The 14,410-nt window shown below is 35.1% G+C and overlaps 1 long non-coding RNA gene across 2 annotated transcripts in view; it reads right to left on the reverse strand.

The window, feature by feature from the left end:
• The window catches only part of LOC118763376, a 51,676-nt gene extending 44,156 nt beyond the window's left edge, over positions 1–7,520 (reverse strand). Inside the window, exon 1 of one of the 2 annotated variants that reach the window (XR_004999125.1) lies at positions 7,456–7,520. This is a non-coding gene — a long non-coding RNA (uncharacterized LOC118763376). The remainder of the gene's footprint in view (positions 1–7,455) is intronic. The other variant, XR_004999126.1, reaches the window with a different exon arrangement.
• Positions 7,521–14,410: the final 6,890 nt, after the last annotated feature.

Genomic DNA, 14,410 nt, shown 5'->3' on the forward strand with positions numbered 1-14,410 from the left:
ATACACTCACACCCTCACACACACACACACACACTCACACACACATATACATGTATATATATTTGTATTTAAACATTTACGTTTATATTTGTATGTTTATACACATATATATAATATTTATACGAGGGCTGATCAATAAGTATCCGGACTGTTGCCATAGTAACGAAGCTGAAGCACGTAGAATGAAGCTGCTTACACACTAAGTTTAACGTTCTAATTCACTTCCACTTTTTACAGCAATGCTTGGAAAGAAGGTGAGTAGCGTGTGATCGTCACATTGACCATGACAAAGAAAGTTGTCATAGCAATACCTGCTCAGAGGCCTACGCAAAGTTGCTGAAAGTTTATGGAGAGTATGCAGAAATGAAAAAAACATCGCAGATGTGAGGGGAAATCGTTGAATCGCCATCCGTGAGTTATAAGAGAATGTGCAGATTAGTTACAGTTCAATTCAGTCCATTATCACTGAGGATTTGGTTATGAGATGCGTGTCTGCCACGTTTCTGCCAAAACTGCTTTTAGCTGACCAAAAAGACACTCGGGTTTCAGTTGTACAAAATTTCTTTGATTGTGTCGAGAACAATGAACACTTTTTGAAAACTTTGCATAAGCCTCTGAGAAGGTATCGACAAGCTTTTGGCAAATTTTTATGCAGATTCTCAGCTCAACTTCTTCTGTCATAGTCAATGTGACGATTATACGCTCCAGTTACTCGTAAATTACCATCTTACTTATGTTAAAAACACTGATGGTTCCATAGGAATTGAGTGCAAACAGGATTGGGCCGACACTGACAACTCTAACAGCTATGAACGGATTTTGATATAATTTTAATGGGGTATTCCTAGCGGATTTATCAACCTTTTCTATGAAAATTATAAAAGAACACTCAATATTTTTATAGTTATTGGGTCCAAATCCGTAGTAAATCTGACAAGAAACTACACCTCATCATCCAACCTGAACTCAATGATCTAGTTCATGATCTAACACTTACTAAGCAACAGAGTGAAGTCTTGGCCTCACGTCTACAACAATAGAACCTGTTGAATATAGATGCTCGAATTACAGTATTTAGGTAGCGTTCTGCAGGTCTACAGCAATTTTTCACTTTGGAAAACAACTTGAATTATTGTAATGATATCAGAGACTTATTCAATGCCCTTGAGTTGACCTATGAACCAAGTGGGAGGTGGTTATTCATAAATGCATCCCTTTACAGCATAAAAGCTGATCTGTTGTACATTGGGGACACCATAACTTCAGTTCTAATTGCTCGCTCAGTCATTTTAAAAGAGACACATGAGAACCTCGCTTTTATTCTAAACTGCAAAAGTTACAAGTGGCTAATTTGTGCGGACTTGAAAGAAGACCTACTTAATGGGCTACAAACTGGATACACCAAGTTTATGTGCATCTCTTGCAAGTGGGACAGTAGAGCCAGATCAAAACATTATGTACGCTCAGAATGGCTACCTCAGGATACTGACGCCTGGATGCCATAATGTAAATCATGAGCCATTAATTAAAAAGAAAATCTTTTTGCCACCACTGCATATAAAACTAGGCCTAATGAAGCAATTTACCAAATCACTGCAACATAACAAGCCATGTTTCCAGAACCTCGAGAAGATCTTCCCTAAAATAAGTGATGCCAAGATTAAAGAGGGAGTATTCGTAGGCCCTCGGATTCATTGTCGCCTCGAAGTCCTCATCAGCTATAAAGCTGATGAGGACTTCGAGGTAACAATGGATGAAGCTGAACTCGCGGCCTGGCATGCATTCAAAGAAGTATGCAAAGGACTTCTGGGAAAGCACCAAGTGGTCCAGCGAGAGAGTATAGTGGAGTGCCTAATCAAGTACTAACAGATGCAATATGTCTCACATGCCATATGTCACTGAAGATATACTTTCTTCATTCTCATCTGTCCTTCTTCCCAGAGGATGCAGGAGATGTGAGTGATGAACATGGAGAGAGGTTCCATCAAGATATAACGTCAATAGCAAACAGGTATAAAGAAAAATGGAGCCCGGCTATGCTGGCTGACTTCTGCTGGAACCTGAAGCGTGACACACATGAGACATCTTATAAACGATGTAAATACTAAAATGTAGGTTAATACATTATATAATGCTAATAAACATGTCAATTCATTGGGAGCAAAATAAAGTTATGGTGCCGTGGAAATTGGTATAAATTGCGTAGTCGATAATTTACAAGAAAATGTGATGTGATGGGAAATTTTTATTATAAAATTTGAATTTAGGCCAATCAACTTCATAATAAAATGTGCATGAGAACTGTTTTTACTTGACCCTGAAATTTGTTGTACAGTATTATCACTGACGACTCCTGGTTCTTTAACCAGAACATGCAATTATATAAATTAAAGTCACATAGTTTATGAAAGGTAGACAGGACATGAATGTATCTTCTTTCAAGCTGTATCTCATAAATATTATATATATATATATATATATATACAAAAGCCAGATTTGTTATTTGCATTCAGTTTTATACGTTAACGCAAAATTACAGAATCTTGCATTACTTCGCAATAACTTATCAAGTTGTGTAAGTATAAATAGTTAGCTTACTTCATAAGCGCGCCAAAATAAAATGCTTGATCTGAAATTCTGCTCTGCGAGTTTTGGGGCAAAACTCTTCTATAACAAAGGAATAAAAATCTTCTCACTTATTATTCCATTACTTTCTTCATATATATTCTTGGCAAGTGGGCGTATTGCCTTTCTTGACCTGGTGCGTTGACACGTTGTCCATTGCTTCATTCTGTGTGTGATTTAAAGGCTGCACAGATGAACATGCAATATAGTCCAGTTCGGGAACTCATGCTTTAAGAGTTCGAATTGGGCCATAATGACGCGGAAGCTCCCAAAAACATTTATTGTGCAAAAGATGAAGGCACAGTTGATCACAGTATAGTAACTGGATGGTTCAAGAAATTTCGCCGGAAGTTTTTTTTCCTTCTTTTTAAGCGCTGACGTTCTTGGAGGGAAAGCTTCGTTCTTTCTCTAAAAGAAGGGCGACCTCATTTTTTCTTCTACTAAACTCTAACAAATTTAGCTTCCCTCATTTCTTAATTTTTTGTAAGAGTGCTTTCAACAGTAATACGCTTAAAAACAATATTCATAGATTTCACTTCCAATACCTTTAAAAGATGTTCAGCAAATATTAAAATGCAAGAAAATACTCTTAATAAAAAAATTTGATTTAAATGTTTCGTAAACTATTGTAAATCGTTTTACATCATTTTTCGTTTTATCATCAGAACTTTGGGGATTCACCAGAATATTATCAAAAATATTTTTAAGCTTTCTATGTTCTCTTTGACAGTTTCAACCAATCGATATGAATAGTTCCATCACGTTGGAACAAGCTTTGAAAAGTGATTTCCCTCAAATTTATCAAGCCAAGAAGTTCATTTTACATAGTTACTAAAAATGACGACACACTAGATAGAGAAAAAAATGTATTGTACATAGGAATGTGAGAAAGACCTTGACTTAAAACAAGATTAAACTTCTAAGCATAAAAATGCAAAGAAGCTTCTAGTACTTTCTCCTTCTCTACTCTTCTCTTTTTTCCTCTTCTCTAACTTTTTTGCAATAACTAGATTCTTTATAGCTTAATCCAATATAGCCTGATCACTTCTATCTTTGCTAACGTCAGTAAATCCAAGAAAACCTTCACAAATTTCTTCATTTCTATCAACGTAGCACACAACAAATGGAAGTTAAGATAAGCAATTCATGTTAGAAGTTTCATCCATTAAAATGGCGATAAACATGCATTTTGTAATCTTTTTGGTCCAAAAACATACAGCACTAATCCACCGAATTAGATTGTTCTGGATAATGGATGAGAGTCGTTACAAACAAGAGGTTTTGAATGTTTTTGCCGTTTTTCATCAAATTCAGCGACACAGAGATCTAACTCCTGTTTTCAGATAACTCACTTTTATTTTGGTTACTAAAACTCAATTCCTGATTTCCCCACCCGCCAAAAGCTTCTCTTTCATTCATTGTCTTCTGATAGCAAATGATAACTGGTTGTCGAGCGCTAAATAAATTTTACTTCCTTTTCTAAATCGTATAAAATTAACATATGCTTCTAAACTGATCACTGAATTTTCGTAGAGAGTGATTGTAATACGCAAGTTATTTAAATCATCATACCCCTTATTTTAACAACTCCAAACTGAATTATCATTTGAAAATGGCTGACATGGTCAGCAATACAATTTATCATTAGAAATATTGTCAAAGGTGGTGACCTGGCAGAATCATGATAGCGTCGGGGAAAATGCCTTGCAATACTTGTCCCAGCTCTTTATGTTCTGTGTTCAAATCCTGCCGTGTTCGACTTTGCCTTTTTTCCTTTCAAGTTAATAAGGTACCACTCAAATACTGGAATAACAACTAACTCCTCCACATAAAGTTACTGACATCTCTCTAAAGCAGAACTAATTATAGGAAGAATCTCACTTTGCAACCACGTAGTTTCGGGTTAATCCTTCTGCGCGGTACTTGGGCAAGTATATTCTATAATAGCCTTAAGCCGACCGATGCTTTGTGATTGAATTTGGTAGACGAAAATTGTGTGAAGCCAGTTGTATATATACATGTGTGTGCGTGTGTGTGTGTGTGTGTGTGTGTGTGTGTGTGTGTGTGTGCGTGTGTGTGTGTGCGTGTGTGTGCATGTGTGTTTCCACCCACCAGTTAACAACTGATGTTGGTTTGCTTATATCACTATAATCTAGCGTGGTTTGGCAATAGGGATAAAGTACCAGACTTTACAAAACTAAATACTTGAGTCGATTTCCACCAAACCCTTCAAGGCGGTGCCCCAGCATGGCCGCAAACCAGTGACTGAAACAAGTAAAAAGTAAAAGATACGATAACCATTTGTGCATTACGTTAAAGAATCAGTTAAATTTTTTAGGGTATCCTTTGTTAATTTTCGTCAATGTTAATGCCGGAGTAAACTTTCTACTGTCGACCACACGTTTCTTTGCGTATAAAATAAAATTATTTAAATGGAAAACTTCGCTATTTTGCAGAGTAGTTTAAGCATTACGGATAGAATTAGCTAAAAGTAATGGAAGTAAAGCTAGGCAATCTAATATATAAAGCTGAAGTTGGCTGTGTGTGTGTGGCAGGTTTGGTAGCCTTCAACTAACACTATCTTCTCCGAGACCCTGCGGCGTAAGTTGACCAAAATTGAGAGTATGATAGAAGAAGGCTTGCTCTTCATTCCGTAGAAAAAGAAATTCAAATCGGACCATGTTAAGACCAAAAATTATTTACCTCAAAAAGGTGCTTTTTTTCTATGAAAATCCCTATTTTTTACGATATTTTGACTGCTGTGTCGCCATTTTTCGGTGTATTTCAACCAGAAAAATGTTCACTTAAAGAGAATAACAAGCTACAGAATGCAAAATTTTTACTTTTCAAAAATTTCAATTCTAAAGGGTCGAAAATAATTTTTTTGTGACGTCATTGGTTTTGAGCGAACAAAACTTTATTAACGCGACATCAAAGTCTGCCGTTTTAAGCGCAACTAAAAAACAAACCCGAGCAACGCTGAGCTATACTGCTAATCATTTATAAACCGGTAACTAAATATGGAAATATCTTCGTGTAATTTCAAGTATTAAAACAATACGTTCATAAATTGATCACTCATCAACAACGAATAACTTTAAGTATGCTTTGTTTTAGCTGAGCTGGAAGTTAACTTAGATGAAAGTCGCCAGGTTGGTTGGGTCTAAACTAAGATTATGTATACGTTAATCTGTTGGATATGCTGGAATCAATTTTCATTAATATTCTGTTACATATTTGATTTCCATATAAATCGATGGTATTCTGATAAGATCGATATGATATTCATGTTTCTGTAATTCAATTGATTTTTCTTTATACCTGTTAATTTAATTCTATCAATAAATTGTGAAGTATATAATACAAGTGTAGCTCACTCGTACAACTGGATGAAGTGATTTTCAAGTATGATCTATATCTAATTCATTTCATTTAAAACCCCTCTGCTTCAGCGCATGGTGAGTATGGCCAGTAATTTTAATCGACCATAGAGGATAGAGACTTTGATGTCAGTATATATTACATGCCAACGTGAGAAAAACTATGAAATTTCGAAATAAAATTATTTTTTGTTTTCTCTAATGTCTGTGCTTTGTCCCTTTTTCCATTCCACACAAATCTTTAACCTTCCTGAAGTTTCGCATAAACTATATGTCAATTTGAAGATCAGTATTCTTTAATAAACGACACATTGTTTTAAACTGTTGTTTACAATTTTAATAATCCTTTTTACTATAGGCACACAGCCTTAAATTTTGGAGGAGGGGACTAGTCGATTTTATCGACCCCAGTGTTTCACTTAATTTATCAACCCCGAAAGGATGAGAGGCAAAGTCGACTTCGGTGGAATTTCAACCCCAGAACATAAAGACAGACGGAATACCGCTAAATATTTCGTCCGGCATGCTAACGGTTCTGCCTGCCCGCCGCCTTATTTACAATTTTAATAATAATAACTGTACACATTTTGATATATTTTAAATCTATTTCTTTTTATCTCTTCGAACTGAAATAAATGCCGATTTTCAATCAATTATAATGGAAACTTAAAGAAAATAGACTGACATTGTTGGGGTTTCTTTGAAAAAGTGTTGACTTTTTATATATAATTTTCTCATGTTTTGCTAATAAAATGAAACAATACGACGGCCGGTTTCAGTTTCTGATTTCAACTTGACTTATCGAACAGAAGAACCTTTAAAGCTTTGTCTTATAGAACGTAGCTGTGATGCACAATTTTCTAATCTATTTCTTTCAAAGGCTAAGCATAAAAAAAGTATTTCCTATATGGAGAATTATCAGCAGTTTGGAAATGAAACCAAACTACAAAATGCTGACTCCCTTCTCTAGCACAACAAGCAGAATAATATATCTTCAGTTTTTAGTTGAAACCACTCTTCCTACGATGATTGTTCCATTGCTTATTAATTTTAATCACCAACAGTCAAATCTCTTATTACATTCTGATATTGCATTTAAGTTAGTCTAATATAGAAAAAAGTAGGTAAATAATCTATCATTTAAATTGATAAGAGAATAAAAGCTATTAGCTCAATTTACTGAAATACATTTCCGAAAAGTCTTCATTTACTAAGGTTTTAAGAACATTAGCGTTTAATTGAATAAATATAAGGTTGTCCCAAAAGTTCGTAGAAAGTCTTGGAAAATAATGGTCTGTATTTTGAGGAATAATTTTTGTTGTTTTTGTTAGTACTTGGCGAGTAAAAATTCAATTTTCGCAAGTGTTTACGAACTTTTGGGACAACCTAATAGTATAGAATAATTTAAAATAACAATATAGCGGGATACAAAACCAGAAAATTAACTTACAGCAAAACTTGGACGCGAAAATTTAGAGTTCATTTTCAAAGTGATTACTAGAAGAATGCTCTGTGAGGGCCAAAAAAGGCAAATATAGCCGAACATTTTCCTTTTATAATCATTTTAATTATGCTTTGTTGGCTGCTTCAGTAAGCAGTTGTCATATTTCATTTTTCCTTATCATTCGTTTTAAACTATTTATCATATTTATGACATCAAGACACCAACAAATCAAAGGCAACAGAAACATGTACTGTGGGTTATATTACTAGATTATTAGATAATCTAATGCACACTACTATGTTTTCATATTTTGTTATCTTAGAATGCAATCGTATTCCATAAATGACATCAATGAAATATGATCGTAAACAAGTTTTATATTGTGAGACTGATGGCATATTTGATTATCAGTTCTGTTTCGTGTTTCTTTTTTTAAATTTACAATTTATTATTAATTATATTAAAAACCTAAATAGTTTTAAAGGGATTTTTTAAAATTAAGTTAAATTTAACCTAATTATAAACCATGTAAGTGAACTGCAGTAACTTTGTATAATCACAAAACTTTAATATATTTGACAGACGCAGGTGTGGCTGTATAGTAACAAGCTTGCTTCCCAGCCCCATGGTTCTGGGTTCAGTCTCATTGCGTGGCACCTTAGGCAAGTGTCTTCTACTATAGCTTCGGGTCGACCAAAGCCTTGTGAGTGGATTTGGTAGACGGAAGCTGAAAGATGCCCGTCATATGGGTGTGTGTATCTTTATGCCTGTGTTTGTCCCACCACCAACACCACCTGACAACCGGTTTTGGTGTGTTTACGTCCCCCGTAACTTAGCGGTTCCGCAAAAGAGACCGGCGTTGATTTGTTCGACCATAGTTACAACGGTAGTGCACCAGCATGACCGCAGCTTTAAAGTGTTATATAAGGCGGTGAGTTGGCAGAATCGGTAACACACCGGGCAAAATGCTCAGTGGCATTTCGTCCGTCTTTATGCTCTGAGTTCAAATTCCACCGTGGTCAACTTGGCCATTCATTCTGTCGGTGAACGATAGAATAAGTACCAGCTAAGTACTGGGGTCAATATATTTGACTTATAATATTTACATTGCAGTAGCAAAGTTACAAAAGCTTTTTGTTTCGCTTTTGTTTTTGTTTGTTTTGTTTTCTTAATATAGCGCATGTCCTGAAAAATTATTGCAAACAAGTTATAAAACTTTTATTATACAATTTGGTTCTATAATTTCATCGCTGATTACAATAATTCTTTCGTTGGTACAAGGCCAGAAAGAGGGATGCAGTCCATTAAATCGACTTCACTTTATAATCAGTAATCATTTGTTGTGGACGATTAAGGCATCTTTAACCTCCACTGAACTTGAACTGGAAACTTAAAGGATTGTAAATAAACACTGAAAAATAAAACATTCAGCCTCTTCACCATGCAAAATTGTTATCGTATAAAAACTGCTTCATATTGAAAGTAACCAATACGATCAAACTTAAAATTCAACTATAAATCAATATCTTTAAGTGAATTACTTGATTACGTCGGATTGTTGGGCTTTATAATATTTAGTTCTGTTCTATTGAATTTGTTATCTCATTGAGATCTATAAAATGAGCACCTCTTATGAAATGGGATCGATCAAATCAAGGTTTTGTGCATTTCGTTCCAAGATTACTCATATATGAATTAATACATATCCCTTCACTTCTTTTATCTAACAGATGTAGATTTACAATTTTAAACCACTGGAGACAATAGTCATGAGAAATAATCTAGACGACTGAAAACTATGTTCCATAGAGTATGCATGATTGAGTTCTCTCAATCTATATGTTTCTCGAATCCATCATCCAGTTGCCTGCGAGTTATTACCATATAAGTAATTTGTAAATTTACAATTGAAACGATGTGTCTTAATAATTTTCCAGTTACAAAACATTTAGATTTTGAGACTAATCTTTCGTTTTTGTGTATCAAAATATGTGTTTCAAAATGAACTGATGTTGCTCTCTGTTTTTACACCATTAGAACTGTTGATTTCCGTCGATATTTTAATATCATTAGCGTTAGTTGTTATAATAACCTATGTTACTCTTAAGGGAGCTTTTATGAACAATAATGGGGCCAAGGAGGTTCCTTCAGACAATATGAAACAGTTTTTATACTATAACAATTTAGCATGGTGAAGAGATTGAATGCTATAGCCAAGATTTTATTTTTCAGTGTTTATTTACAATCCTTTAAGTTTTCAGTTCAAATTCAGTGGAGGTTAAAGATGCCTTAATCGTCCACACCAAATGATAACTACTTATATAGTGAAGGACTACTAGTTACTTAAAGTTTACTGTTGGCGGCAAGAACTTGACTTCTGTCAACTACTCCACGATTAATTTCTCTAGAGATTACGTAACTTGTAGTGTATTATCACACCGTAATATACAATAACTGTCAAAGTTTCTCGAAAGTTTTCTTAATATGCAAGCAGTCCACTGCATCAGCATTTGATTAATTATCACATTTTTAACATCAAACGTAATGCTACAGTAATTACTGTAAGACAGCTTCAACCTGAACAGAAACCCTACAATGTATCCCTTTGTAAGAAACTCTACTCTAAAACAATTTCTATGTAGTTTCTCTTTCATAGGCCGTTTTATGAGCTTTCTGTTATGTGAAATCAGATAAACAGATTTGTAAATTTTTGTATCTTCTACCGAGAGTAAGTAACAACATAAAGTTGTGACTTTCTTGTGAATTATGCAGCGACTTCGCTATGATTAAATTAGAGATTTTTATCACATCGGAGAAGGGATGTATGTGGTGGCCATTCGGGTTTGCTTCTTTATGGTGGTCTTATGTATTAATTGAAGTTAACATTATGTTTGAGAATGTCATGGAAAGGTCAGCTGCTTTATCATTGCCATTATTTTAGTTTACTAGCTTCAGATATAGGATTGAGGCTATACTAGAATACTCACTTCAAGAGTTTAATCAATGATATTGACTCCAGTACTTATTTCAATCTGGCTTTACGCCGGCAAACGTAAATACAGACACAAAATACACATACATACAAAACATCAACTACATACAGGTACTAAGCAAAACAACAGGAGACTAATTAAGGGTATATAATTTAAATATTTCTAAGTGATATAGTAATAATTGAAATTAAATTATAATTAAGATTATCAATGGTGAGGAATCAAAAGTAATTCAACAAAATGCTACATAAACTTAGGTATGACCAGTTGAAATTGTAGTAAATATAAAAAAATTAAAATCATTAATAAGGAAAAAATAAAAGAAAGAAAGCTTATATGATACCTATTTTTTTACTAGCCACAAGGGGCTAAACAAGGACAGACAAACGGATTAAGTCGATTACATAGACCCCAGTGCGTAACTGGTACTTAATTTATCGACGCCGAAAGGATGAAAGGCAAAGACGACCTCGGCGGAATTTGAACTCAGAACGTAACGGCAGACGAAATACGGCTACGCATTTCGCCCGGCATGCTAACGTTTCTGCCAGCTCGCCGCCTTAAAGAAAACATATATGATACCGAATGACAATCCCGTTAATCACGAGTAGTTATGGCAGTGACGATTAAAAGAGAGTTATTTGTTCAAAGAGTTGTAATTACATTCACAAATTTCAAAGTCAACTGTCGAATCTCAGGTTGTGTCTTCGATGTACATCCTTTGAAAATTCACGGTATAGTCATTCAGTTGCTTAATGGTGTATAATTAATTTATTTGAATGGTAACACACTCTACAACATGTTGGTGTAATTTCTCTTTTCAAGAAACACAATATTGTTTCACAGGTTTAACTGAGAAAGTTTCCGGGTATAAGAACTAGTTCCAACGTTTGAAAAAATGTCCAACTTGTAAAATTTTAATTGGTTTGACACATAGGTACACCTCGCAGTACTTAATCAATTGAAATTGAAACATGTAATGGGAGACGTTAGAAAGAATGTACAACCTGTAAAATGTAAATGGGTTTGATACATAGGTACGCCTCGTAGTACTTAATCAATTGAAACATGTAATGAGATATTTCGTTCAGTCAATTGCATATCACCGACCCAATCAGTTTTTTACTACCAAAGCCTTGAAGAAGGGGCAGTGGGCATGGTCTCTGCAGTTAGCTCTCCAGACAACGGAGATTTATTCTATTATTGTTTCTGTGGAGCATTCGTAAGTCATAACTAGTGGGTAAGACATGAATAAGGGCGAAATATCAGAGGACAATGTTCTGTGATGAATGGATTAGGTGTAGTGATTTGTGTTGAATCTAATTTGAATTTTCATGTATGAAAGCAAGAAAAAAATCTTCCGTCCGTCTTATTCAAAACATTGACTATCAGGTTCTATATCTTAAGCTTCTCAACGAAGGTTGCCGTTACTACCACGACTATTATATGCTTGCACCTTTTGAGGCTTCGCTCTAGCTAATAGAACCGAACAATGCCTTGTGAGTAAATTTAATATTCAGGAAATATATGGAATCTCGTCGAATATGAGTATGTTTGTATGTGTATGGCTTTGTGTTTATGTTTACACCTGATACAGTTTGACAACCAGTTTTTGGTCTGTTTATTTACATCCTCGTAAAGAGAGGAGCGATGTTCTGTGACGAAAGAATTAGTTGTAGTGATTTGCGCTAGCCTTAATTTGAATGCTTTGAAATAAAACAAGAAGAAAATGCTTCTTCCTTCCTATTCGAAACATTGACCGTCAAGCTCATTATCTTAAGCTTCTCGGCCGCACATACGTTTCAGTTACTATCATGACCATTATATGCTTCCAACAGATCAATCCATCATGTGTGAGGGAGAACTGGTGAAGGCATCTTTCATGCGACATGTTTTTCTGCAACTCGTCTTCGTGCCCTAGCTACAATCATAGTTCAGGCGGAGAACGAGATTGGACATTTAGCATCTAGAATGTTGTCAGGTACTCACCGTAGCACATCTCCCAGACAAGCACATTGGCATGAAAGTAACTCTCAATTTTTGAAGAAGGCTATTTGAGTGTGTGAACGACGATGGCCAGGATTGACTATGGGCATCGACTAGAACAGCCTATGTATTCTCTACTTGAGGTCTTTCATGTTGGTGACTATGGACGACTTCCAAAAGTCCTTTGCGTGGCAATACTACTCAGGGAGAATATTAAACCCCTTAGACACCTTACAGGACGATAAACAAAGCCTGTCAAAGAGTGGATGAACTCAGGAGAGTCAAAAGCCATCCAAATAGTATAACTATAACGCTTTTATTGTTAGTGATGTTGCTATTCTTATTATCACCATTTATCCTGGAACCCTGTCCTAGCGGCTCATGGTGGTAGCATTAATAATACATATCTAGAGACCATAAAAACCCAATTACATCTTTGTGGTATTATTTTAATGCAGCCAGTAACTCAAGCATTTCCTAAGACGAGCCTGCATGAGAGCCTTTATGTGGCCTCAGGACCTACTAGAAGTGGCAGGGTACATTATCTTACATAACCCATCAGATAATTTAGTCTTACATATTCCTAAAAGAAGACGAGCTAGCTGAAATACCTTTGATTATAGATCTGCTGTATCAGGGTTAAAATAGAGTTAAACAACAACATCTAAGTATACAGCATACTAATCAATGCCCGCACATGTTAACATCTTTATACATTGACTATAGATTATTCATTCAACGAAAAACGGAAGGACCATATCATGGAAAATAGCGAGAGAGAAAAAAAATTTTAAGTCTCTGATACAAACCCTATAAAATCCTACAACTCTCCAATATCTAAAAAAGAAAGCAGGATACAAGCACGGCTGTGTGGTTAAAAAGTTTGCTTTACAACCACGTGGTTACTGGATCGAACCCTCGCGTGATTTGAGTGTCTTCTCCTATACCAATGCCTTCTACGTGAAATTTGGTCGACAGAAACTGAGCGGAGGCCCGTTGGATGCAGACTAAGAAGATACATAAGAACAATCAGGGAATGAATTGTTACATTCTAGGGCGTCTTTTAGACATCGTTTCGATTCTGCCCAAAGTCTTGAAATTGTATTTATTTCAAATACTGTTGATAACTCATATAGATTTTGGCTACAGTGGAGATGTATTGGGTTGTCCGGAAAGTTCTTTCCGATTTTTAAAGGAAAGAAAAAGGTCAATAAATACTTGCCATTACATTCTTAATCAACAAAATATGTACCATTTTGTTGCACAATGTGTCTCCATCTTTCCTTTAACTTGAAAATACCCCCTTCCCAGAATTGAGGTGCCTTGGAGGGTAAGTTGAAGGGTAAGATACTATAAATCGGCACGAACTTTCCGGACAACCCAATAATTTTTCATTATTATGAGTAAAATTAGCTACTGGTAAGGAAGAACAGAATCGTGATAATTGATGAGTTGCAATTTCGTAAGACTAGAAAAGATTAATTGTTAAGAGACTCTTGTTGTAAATTCGAATTATTTTAGGTGGAATGAAATCACTTAGCCGATATACGAGAGTTTGAACAGCTGCACTTCTTTTCAAATGAAAACCCAAGTTCCTATCAGGATCACTATTGGTCAAAATAGCTTTACTATTTTACCATTATATTACCCCACGGTAAAAACAAAATAACAGATACATGTGCACACATGTACCGCCAAGGTTTTTTCTAAATTACTACAAAACTATGCAATTGTTCTGCTCTTGTTGAAGGGACAGTTTGATTATGCTACAATATTTAGGTTTGTTACGTTATGCTTTTAAGGGGAAAATGTAGTCACCTTACTAATTTATGAAGCTTTTGATCACCTACAACATTGTGATGGTTTTTAAACGAAAAAGATGTTGGTGAATCAATTTTTGTAATTACTATTTTTCCAGAAGTTTCCATGAGTGAAAAAAAAATAACAGATATAAGCGGTTAATTTTACCTCCATATATCTAT

This window comes from Octopus sinensis, linkage group LG5, assembly GCF_006345805.1.
Source record: "Octopus sinensis linkage group LG5, ASM634580v1, whole genome shotgun sequence".
Taxonomy (NCBI): domain Eukaryota; kingdom Metazoa; phylum Mollusca; class Cephalopoda; order Octopoda; family Octopodidae; genus Octopus; species Octopus sinensis.